General features: G+C 38.7%; 1 long non-coding RNA gene across 1 annotated transcript; it reads left to right on the top strand.

Moving 5' to 3' along the window:
- Positions 1 to 201: 201 nt before the first annotated feature.
- On the top strand, positions 202 to 1040 carry LOC102081946 (uncharacterized). The gene is made up of 3 exons (XR_268348.2): positions 202 to 228; positions 812 to 873; positions 958 to 1040. It is a non-coding gene; the product is annotated as an uncharacterized LOC102081946 (long non-coding RNA).
- The last annotated feature ends 7140 nt before the right edge of the window (positions 1041 to 8180 follow it).

Below are 8180 nucleotides of genomic sequence, written 5' to 3' on the forward strand. Positions count from 1 at the left end.
AGGTTAGTCTGTCAGATCCTTTTTCAGTACAAATTTGAAGTGATGACTGCTTCAGGAGGACAATAGGAGAGATATGCAAGTAATTAAAAGGTTAGTGCACACACATTAAACCACCTGCACAAATTTGCCCTCAGGTTCATGTTGCATGCTTATAAAAAGAGGAGTTGAAGTCAGAGAACATAATTTTCTTTCACTGCAGTGGAGGACATACAAGTAGAGAGATACTATGTAAGTAATCCTAATATTAAATATATATGTGGCATGTTGTATATTTATACATTTTAAATATATGACGTGTTTTTTATGGTTAATTTTTATTTTTACTGTGATCTGGTTGTTTTATGTTGTGTAATGTAGGGAGCGTTTTGCATTAAAAAAGTTGTTTTTTAAATGGTTGTGTTCTGTTTTCATAGTTATTTTTTTTCGTCATCCTATCTTAGTTCTATTCTTCTGTTTCAAGCTCAGTATAAACAAGCACCTTGTTGGTAAATATGAAAGAATTAGCAACACATAACAAATTACAAGAAGTGAAAAAGTTTAAGAGAAGCACACTGACAAATTCAAGGTAAAATAGATTTTTATGAATAATGAGATCACAGATTGGTAATTTCAAATATAAGGTTATATAATGTTGCAGTCATGAATGAAAACAGAAAAATGTAAAACTTGAACTCAACAGCATATTTTTTCATGTCAACATCATACTTGGTTCAAAGGTAAATTAGGAAAGCTGAATTAAACTGACTGTATGCATGCAAGGCATTTAGTCTTTTCTTCAGCTGATAATAAATATGATGAACTAAATTTTCAGAGAGCAGAGAAACAGCATCACCATGATCGCAAAGATTTGTGTCATCATTATTCTTTTTGTTGGTAAGAGAAGCTTTATACCTCAAAGATTTTTATATTCATAAAAAGTGTAACAAAAATATAAAACTGACGTGAATTTCTACACAGTCTACTGCAACGCACAGAGTGTACCTGTAATTGCTTCAACAACAACCACAACTGCAGCAACAAACACCACAGCTGCTCCAACAACAACCACAACTGCAGCAACAAACACCACAGCTGCTCCAACAACGACCACAACTGCAGCAACAAACACCACAGCTGCTCCAACAACAACCACAACTGCAGCAACAAACACCACAGCTGCTCCAACAACAACCACAACTGCAGCAACAAACACCACAGCTGCTCCAACAACGACCACAACTGCTCCAACAACAACCACAACTGCTGCTCCAACAACAACCACAACTGCAGCAACAAACACCACAGCTGCTCCAACAACGACCACAACTGCAGCAACAAACACCACAGCTGTTCCAACAACGACCACAACTGCAGCAACAAACACCACAGCTGCTCCAACAACGACCACAACTGCAGCAACAAACACCACAGCTGCTCCAACAACAACCACAACTGCAGCAACAAACACCACAGCTGCTCCAACAACAACCACAACTGCAGCAACAAACACCACAGCTGCTCCAACAACGACCACAACTGCAGCAACAAACACCACAGCTGCTCCAACAACAACCACAACTGCAGCAACAAACACCACAGCTGCTCCAACAACAACCACAACTGCAGCAACAAACACCACAGCTGCTCCAACAACGACCACAACTGCTCCAACAACAACCACAACTGCTGCTCCAACAACAACCACAACTGCAGCAACAAACACCACAGCTGCTCCAACAACGACCACAACTGCAGCAACAAACACCACAGCTGTTCCAACAACGACCACAACTGCAGCAACAAACACCACAGCTGCTCCAACAACGACCACAACTGCAGCAACAAACACCACAGCTGCTCCAACAACAACCACAACTGCAGCAACAAACACCACAGCTGCTCCAACAACAACCACAACTGCAGCAACAAACACCACAGCTGCTCCAACAACGACCACAACTGCTCCAACAACAACCACAACTGCTGCTCCAACAACAACCACAACTGCAGCAACAAACACCACAGCTGCTCCAACAACGACCACAACTGCTGCTCCAACAACAACCACAACTGCAGCAACAAACACCACAGCTGCTCCAACAACAACCACAACTGCAGCAACAAACACCACAGCTGCTCCAACAACGACCACAACTGCTGCTCCAACAACAACCACAACTGCAGCAACAAACACCACAGCTGCTCCAACAACAACCACAACTGCTCCAACAACAACCACAACTGCTCCAACAACAACTACAACTGCAGCGACAACAACCACAACTGCAGCGACAACAACTACAACTGCAACAACAACAACCACCTCCTCTGCCATCCTCAACAACATCAGCTTCTTGTCAGTTTTCATTGCTGTGATGTCACATATACTCAGCTCATACTGTTAACATTTTTCTCTTCAGTTCACTTCCTGCAAATAATATTATTAAAACGGAAAAATATTTATGAGAATTTATAAAATGTTTGAATAAGCATGTAGGTCATGCGCTTAGTGAAACGTGTTTAATTGTTCTCAAGTTATGTGATTATAAGGTTCAAAACTGAGCATTTAATCTAATCCCCATGCTGCTTTGTTGCCATCTACTGATAAAATTGAGGATTGTGCTTTGAGGCGTCCATGCTTTGGACACATGTTCAACTAAGGTGCCAGAGACTGAAGCCTCAAGCCAGTTAAGTTAGTTTGTGGATAAGGAGGAAAAAAATGCACAATATGTACTGCAATTGCTTGTGAATTGTAGAAAGGCGCACACTGTATGTTTCTGTAGTTTGCTTGTGTGTACGGTTTATTTGGGTTGTGGTTTTATTTTGCTTACACAATATCTGTATTTTCATTGCATATTTCACCATAGTTTTTCACAATGTTTGCTGGTGAAGAGGAGATTAAAATACTGGGTAAACATCAGTTGAGGCATGGCCCTTTATTCTACATCAAACATCACAATAATTTGAGAGATGTTACAAAGCATATTCTAAATCTTATTTATTGTGGGTGTGACTGTGAACTGAGAGATGTTAAATTAGATTTTTTTTTCCTCCTGTAGATGATGTTTGTGTATTTATCTGTAAAATTTCTGAGGTAGAAGTACAGATATGATAAAATATTAGAAATTATAGGCTTATGATACCCCCACTCGCACCTGTGAGTCTTTAATTGCACTACTTTTCAGAAATGCAAGAAATAAATCTTTTGCACTGATTAATGAGTTGCCCTCAACTGTTAAAAGGATCCTCATCATCTTTTCTCTATAACAGCATTATTGGTGAGTATAAACAATGTGTTTTGATCCAGCTCAGCTTTCTTAATATAGCAGCAAGTCAGAACAATAGTTTTTTCATCACACTAGTGTAATGAAATCAGTTTTTCTACTTTTTTTTGTGTGTGGCTTCACGGTAGATGCTTACGACGTTGTAATTCTTAACGCTTGTTACGTTACTGGTATGTATCTAAGTGAAGTTTGGGATTTATTAAAGGCTGTTTGGATACATCTTCTGTTTTGAGGCTGGAGAATATGCAAGCTTTTTTATTTATTTCACTGTAACATGCCAAAACACAATTTTTAAAGATATGTTCTTGTGTTGTATTTTTATTTTTTGAAGTAATATACCCACTGAGACCCAGCCTCAAGTGACGCCCTCTAATATTCATGTTGTCTCTGCGTATCTACCTCTTCAGTTTCTTCACTGAGATTACAACCTTGGCGCCCTGTCAGTTTTGGCCGGCGGCCATAGGTTCCTTCCAATAATATGACACAAAACTGGCATAAAATAAATCCATGGACTGGCACTTTATTAAAGAAGGCACATGTTAACAGCACAAACACCAACCCACTAAGAACAAAATGTCCATGTGGGTCCTGCAGGAAATCAGAGTTGGAAAAGGTAGAAGTTGTTAATGTAGCAAAAACAAACTGTATTGCATTTTGTTCATAATCTCTTTAAAGCCATTATCCTTTTTTTTATCGCTTTCACTGGATCGGGTAAATGAGTCTGCAAAGTTAAAAAAACAGATTTACATTTATTGTTTATTACTTTAATCGGACATCATCCGATCCCATTTATATACATTTAAGATATAAAGTGGATGAGAAGGATATGGCTTTGTATTGAAAACACTGCAATACCTGACAGTTTGGTTGGTTTGGTGACCATTATCCATTTTTGATGTATAGACTTGCAGTTTAACTGCCACTGCACTTTAATTTGTCAAGTTTTTCTTTTAATTAAAAAACAACTACTTTGAGATTCATCCCATTGTCTTTTTTGCAGTACTCATAAGAGGCTGTCCCCCCTGCTGACAAAAAAGTAACTATGTAACTTTTACTCTGAGTACATTTTAAATGAGCTACTTTTTACTTTTACTTGAGTAACTTTTTAGACAGGTATTTTTACAAGTAAAATTCCAGCAAAGTAATAGTACTTTTACTTGAGTAAAATATTTTAGTACTCTTTCCACCTCTGCTAACCACTACAGCATTACTTTTCTTATGTCTACTACACAGGAGTTGCTGCTCACACCCTGAGTTACACTAATGAGTCTGTCAGATGTCCCAAATGGAATGTCTGGCCCCACGCGTACTCATGCTGGACACCTCCTGACCTTATTTCCACTAACCCTCGACTCAGCTGCAAAGTGCTTACGGGCTTCCTTTTCATAAGAATTATCTGTCGTCATTCAGACACAAGTTAGTTTAACCAATGTTCCATCAAATCATAAAGGGAATTCGGATTCATAGGATGTAAGTTAAGGAAATATAAGTTTGACTATGGAGCACATCTCCTTCAGCGTTCACGATGATGGATTGCATTTCTCTCAGTCAACTGACTGTTTAGGGGGGAAAAGCAGCTAATAGTTATTTAGTTAGTGGGTTCTGTGTTTGTGGATGTCTGTGGGTTGTTGTTTTTGGGAGTGAACAAAAGCAGAAAAAAAACCTGTAATGATGCAGACTGTGAAAGTCTGGTTTATACCATAAATCTTACCAGCTGTAACTGATATTAGAGTTTTTTGTATTTTAAGTTATAAGCACGTGTCAAGACTTTTGTCTCCCAGCAACATTGCTGATGTGATCCTTCTTTCCTCCTTTTTTGTTCCCTATTAATGATCTACGGTAATTTGTGATATTACCCCTATAAAATAATATTATTTTAATGCAATCATTGTGATACAGAGATTTGGATTCTTGTGCATGCATTGGATAAAAAAGTAATTTTGTCAAGACTGAATGTACTTCTGTGTTTACCAACTGCTCGGGAAGTCCTCAGTCCGAACTGACTTTATGGTTCATAAGTGTCAACTCAGAGAACTCCTGTCGTGACCTCCCCTCTATGAGCAAGCACGCACACCCACACACACACACACACACACACACACAGAAAGATCATTAGTGCAGAGGATTGCAGCAGCACTTGGATTTTCACTCTCTGCCAGATTTTAGATGAACAGTCACATAAATTTCATTCCAAATTTTTTGCCTTTGCTTCAGTTAAGATGTGTCTTTAAATCTACGATACCTTTCTTGTTAAAATAGTTTATTGACATAGTAAAGAAGTAGCTAGGGAACTCAGTAAGTAGGAACAGCGATAGTTTAAAGACATTTTCTAAAATACAGAGGATTTCATCATCCGCAGTTTGTGAAAACTGCAGTTAAAAAACAAATCAGTAGATTAACAAATGATGAACTCTTTTCAGAGGTACTTCATGTACTGATTAACATACAGTTCAAAGATGTGCAATAGGGTGCACACCGGTTATGCCATTGTGGATTTTGCTATATGAATATGCTCAAGAGTCTGTTTGAGCTCAAAACTTGACATATATATATTTGTATATTTTAAATCAGTAACATAGACAAAATGTTTTTGGATAACAAACGAGTCACGTTTTAAACAATGTTTGAATAATCAAAGAGATATTTATAAAGCGCAAGCTACAACAGAAATGCTTACTGGGAGCAGAGAAACGCGCTGTATTGTCACCAGAAACGCTCTGTGCAGATAGCAAAGTCTGCGCTGTGGGAGTGTCTGGACCCTCAGCTTCCACGTCGGGATCTGCCGCACAACCTCGCACTGGTCCCCAGGGGGCACGGCAAACTTGTAAGCCTTAGTTCGGTTCCCAAAAAAGATGCTCGAGTTGTTCTTGTGTCCAACAAAAAATGAGTTCTAATATGTTTTATTTTCAATGTTACTCCGGGCTGCGTTGAAGTTAGCACAATTTAAATTAAAAAAATTATTAGTCTCTTAAATGAATGGCATCTTGACGTAGCTAGACCGGGGACTCGGTAAATGGCTTAAAAAACTAATACATTGTTTTCCATCTTGTGCACTTGTGTGCACTTCAATGAAACTTGATAAGTGGGATAAATCCAGACACAAAATATGGAGATGATGACTTGGCATTTGTTAGGGAGGAGTGTAAGTATAGAGAGGAGGAATTCCTACTTCTCATTCATGTACTCTGCAATGTGCGTTGTGTCAAAGCTGTCCATATCTGTCCCTGTAACATATTTATTTCTTTTCAGAATAAATGGCTGAGAAAAAAAACATCAAAGTTGAGGTTACTGTTCACCACACCTAAACAGTATCGAGTTTTTTTATTAGTTTCCGAGGGTCAAATTTCTCTTTGGCTAAAAATTAAGCCAACATCCAAGTGTCAGAGGCCTCTTAAGGTCAGTTCTAAAAAAACAAGTCAGTCCCTGAAGCTTATTTGTGCCACAGATGCTAATTTGGTGACTGTGGGAATGTGTAAGGAATGTTTTGGGACTGTACCCCTGTCTGATCTTAAAAAACTAACTTGTTGTTACATTACAGCAATATTAAGGAAACATTTAATGGTTGATCATGGAGCAGGATGAAGGTCAAAGGGAAAGTCCCAGGTACGCTTCCGGTTACTGGGAAAGTTTCTGCCACGCTTCCGGTCATGCTTCCATCCGGCGTAGTCATCCAACCGGTCCATGCTATGTCGCCCCTCCCGACCTGGAGTGGTATAACGTGTTGTAGAAAAGTTTGATTGACTCTCTCTCTCTCTCTCTCTCTCTTAAAAAATAATCATTTGTCTGAGGTTTTTTCTCATACGCTTATGGTACCCGACGGAGGAAGTTGAAGCATCCCGAGCTCTCGGAGGTAATTGACCGGGATGAATCGATCTTATTGACGGTCATCTGACTCCTTGACCTGCGGTGAGCGTAAAACAAGGCCGTTTTCTTTTAGGGTTTCTGTTTTTCTGTCTATTGAACTTTTCTGCTAATGAGAAAACCTGTTGTAAAAGTAGCTCAAAAAATGAAGAAAAACTCTTTACTTTGGTCTGAGAAGGAGTGGCTGCACAAAACCAAAATACATACAATACACTCATCGGGGTGTTTTAATTGTTTAAGTAGCACCGAGTTCTGAATGTGTGAGCGGTGCTTTTTTTTTTTTTTACTCGGGGTTATTTTACATGTACAAGGAGTTGAGGCCTGTATGAAATTCTTTGGTAGGTTACAAGCGTTAAGAAATACTAATATCGATTAGAGGGGTTGTCGACAACAAGGCCGTTTCCTTTTATGGTTTTTATGGTTTCTGTTTTTTCTGTCTATTGAGCATTTTCTGCTAATGAGAAAACCTGTTGTAAAAGTGACTCTGAAAAAAACAAAAAAAACCCTCCCACATGGGGGTGAAGTTGCTTTAATAAAATTATTTGGGATGCTAAATAGGACCGAGTTCTGAATATGGGCGCAGAGTTTTTCTCACTAAGGGTTATTTTTACACATACAAGGAGATGAGTCGGCGGCATGTAGGTTACAAGCAATAGAAAGTCCTTCTTTTCATTACAAGCACTGGTGTAGCTTGCCTCCACCAGGTGCTATATATAAATGCAATCCATTACTAGTCAGATATTCTTAAAGGTTTTTATTTTATTGTGCCTGTAATAAGATTAATATAAAAAAGCAAAATAAATCCGCTGTTGAAAAAAAGAAATAGCTCTTTACCGAGAAAATGGTTATCAAGATCTTTGTCATAATACTGAAACATTTAAACAGAATTCAAACTATGAGTTCAGCTGTTGTCTGTGGAAAAACTAACTGCTGCGATCATTCTGTCTCTCTATACTGCACTGAGTCATCAGAAATCTGCTACGTTACCCCCCTGAACTTTTCCTCAACCATCCCCCCTCCAGGAACCACCCCTCCCTCTCCAAACAAAACATAATT

This window comes from Oreochromis niloticus, linkage group LG22 (assembly GCF_001858045.2).
Source record: "Oreochromis niloticus isolate F11D_XX linkage group LG22, O_niloticus_UMD_NMBU, whole genome shotgun sequence".
NCBI classification, from domain to species: Eukaryota; Metazoa; Chordata; class Actinopteri; order Cichliformes; family Cichlidae; genus Oreochromis; species Oreochromis niloticus.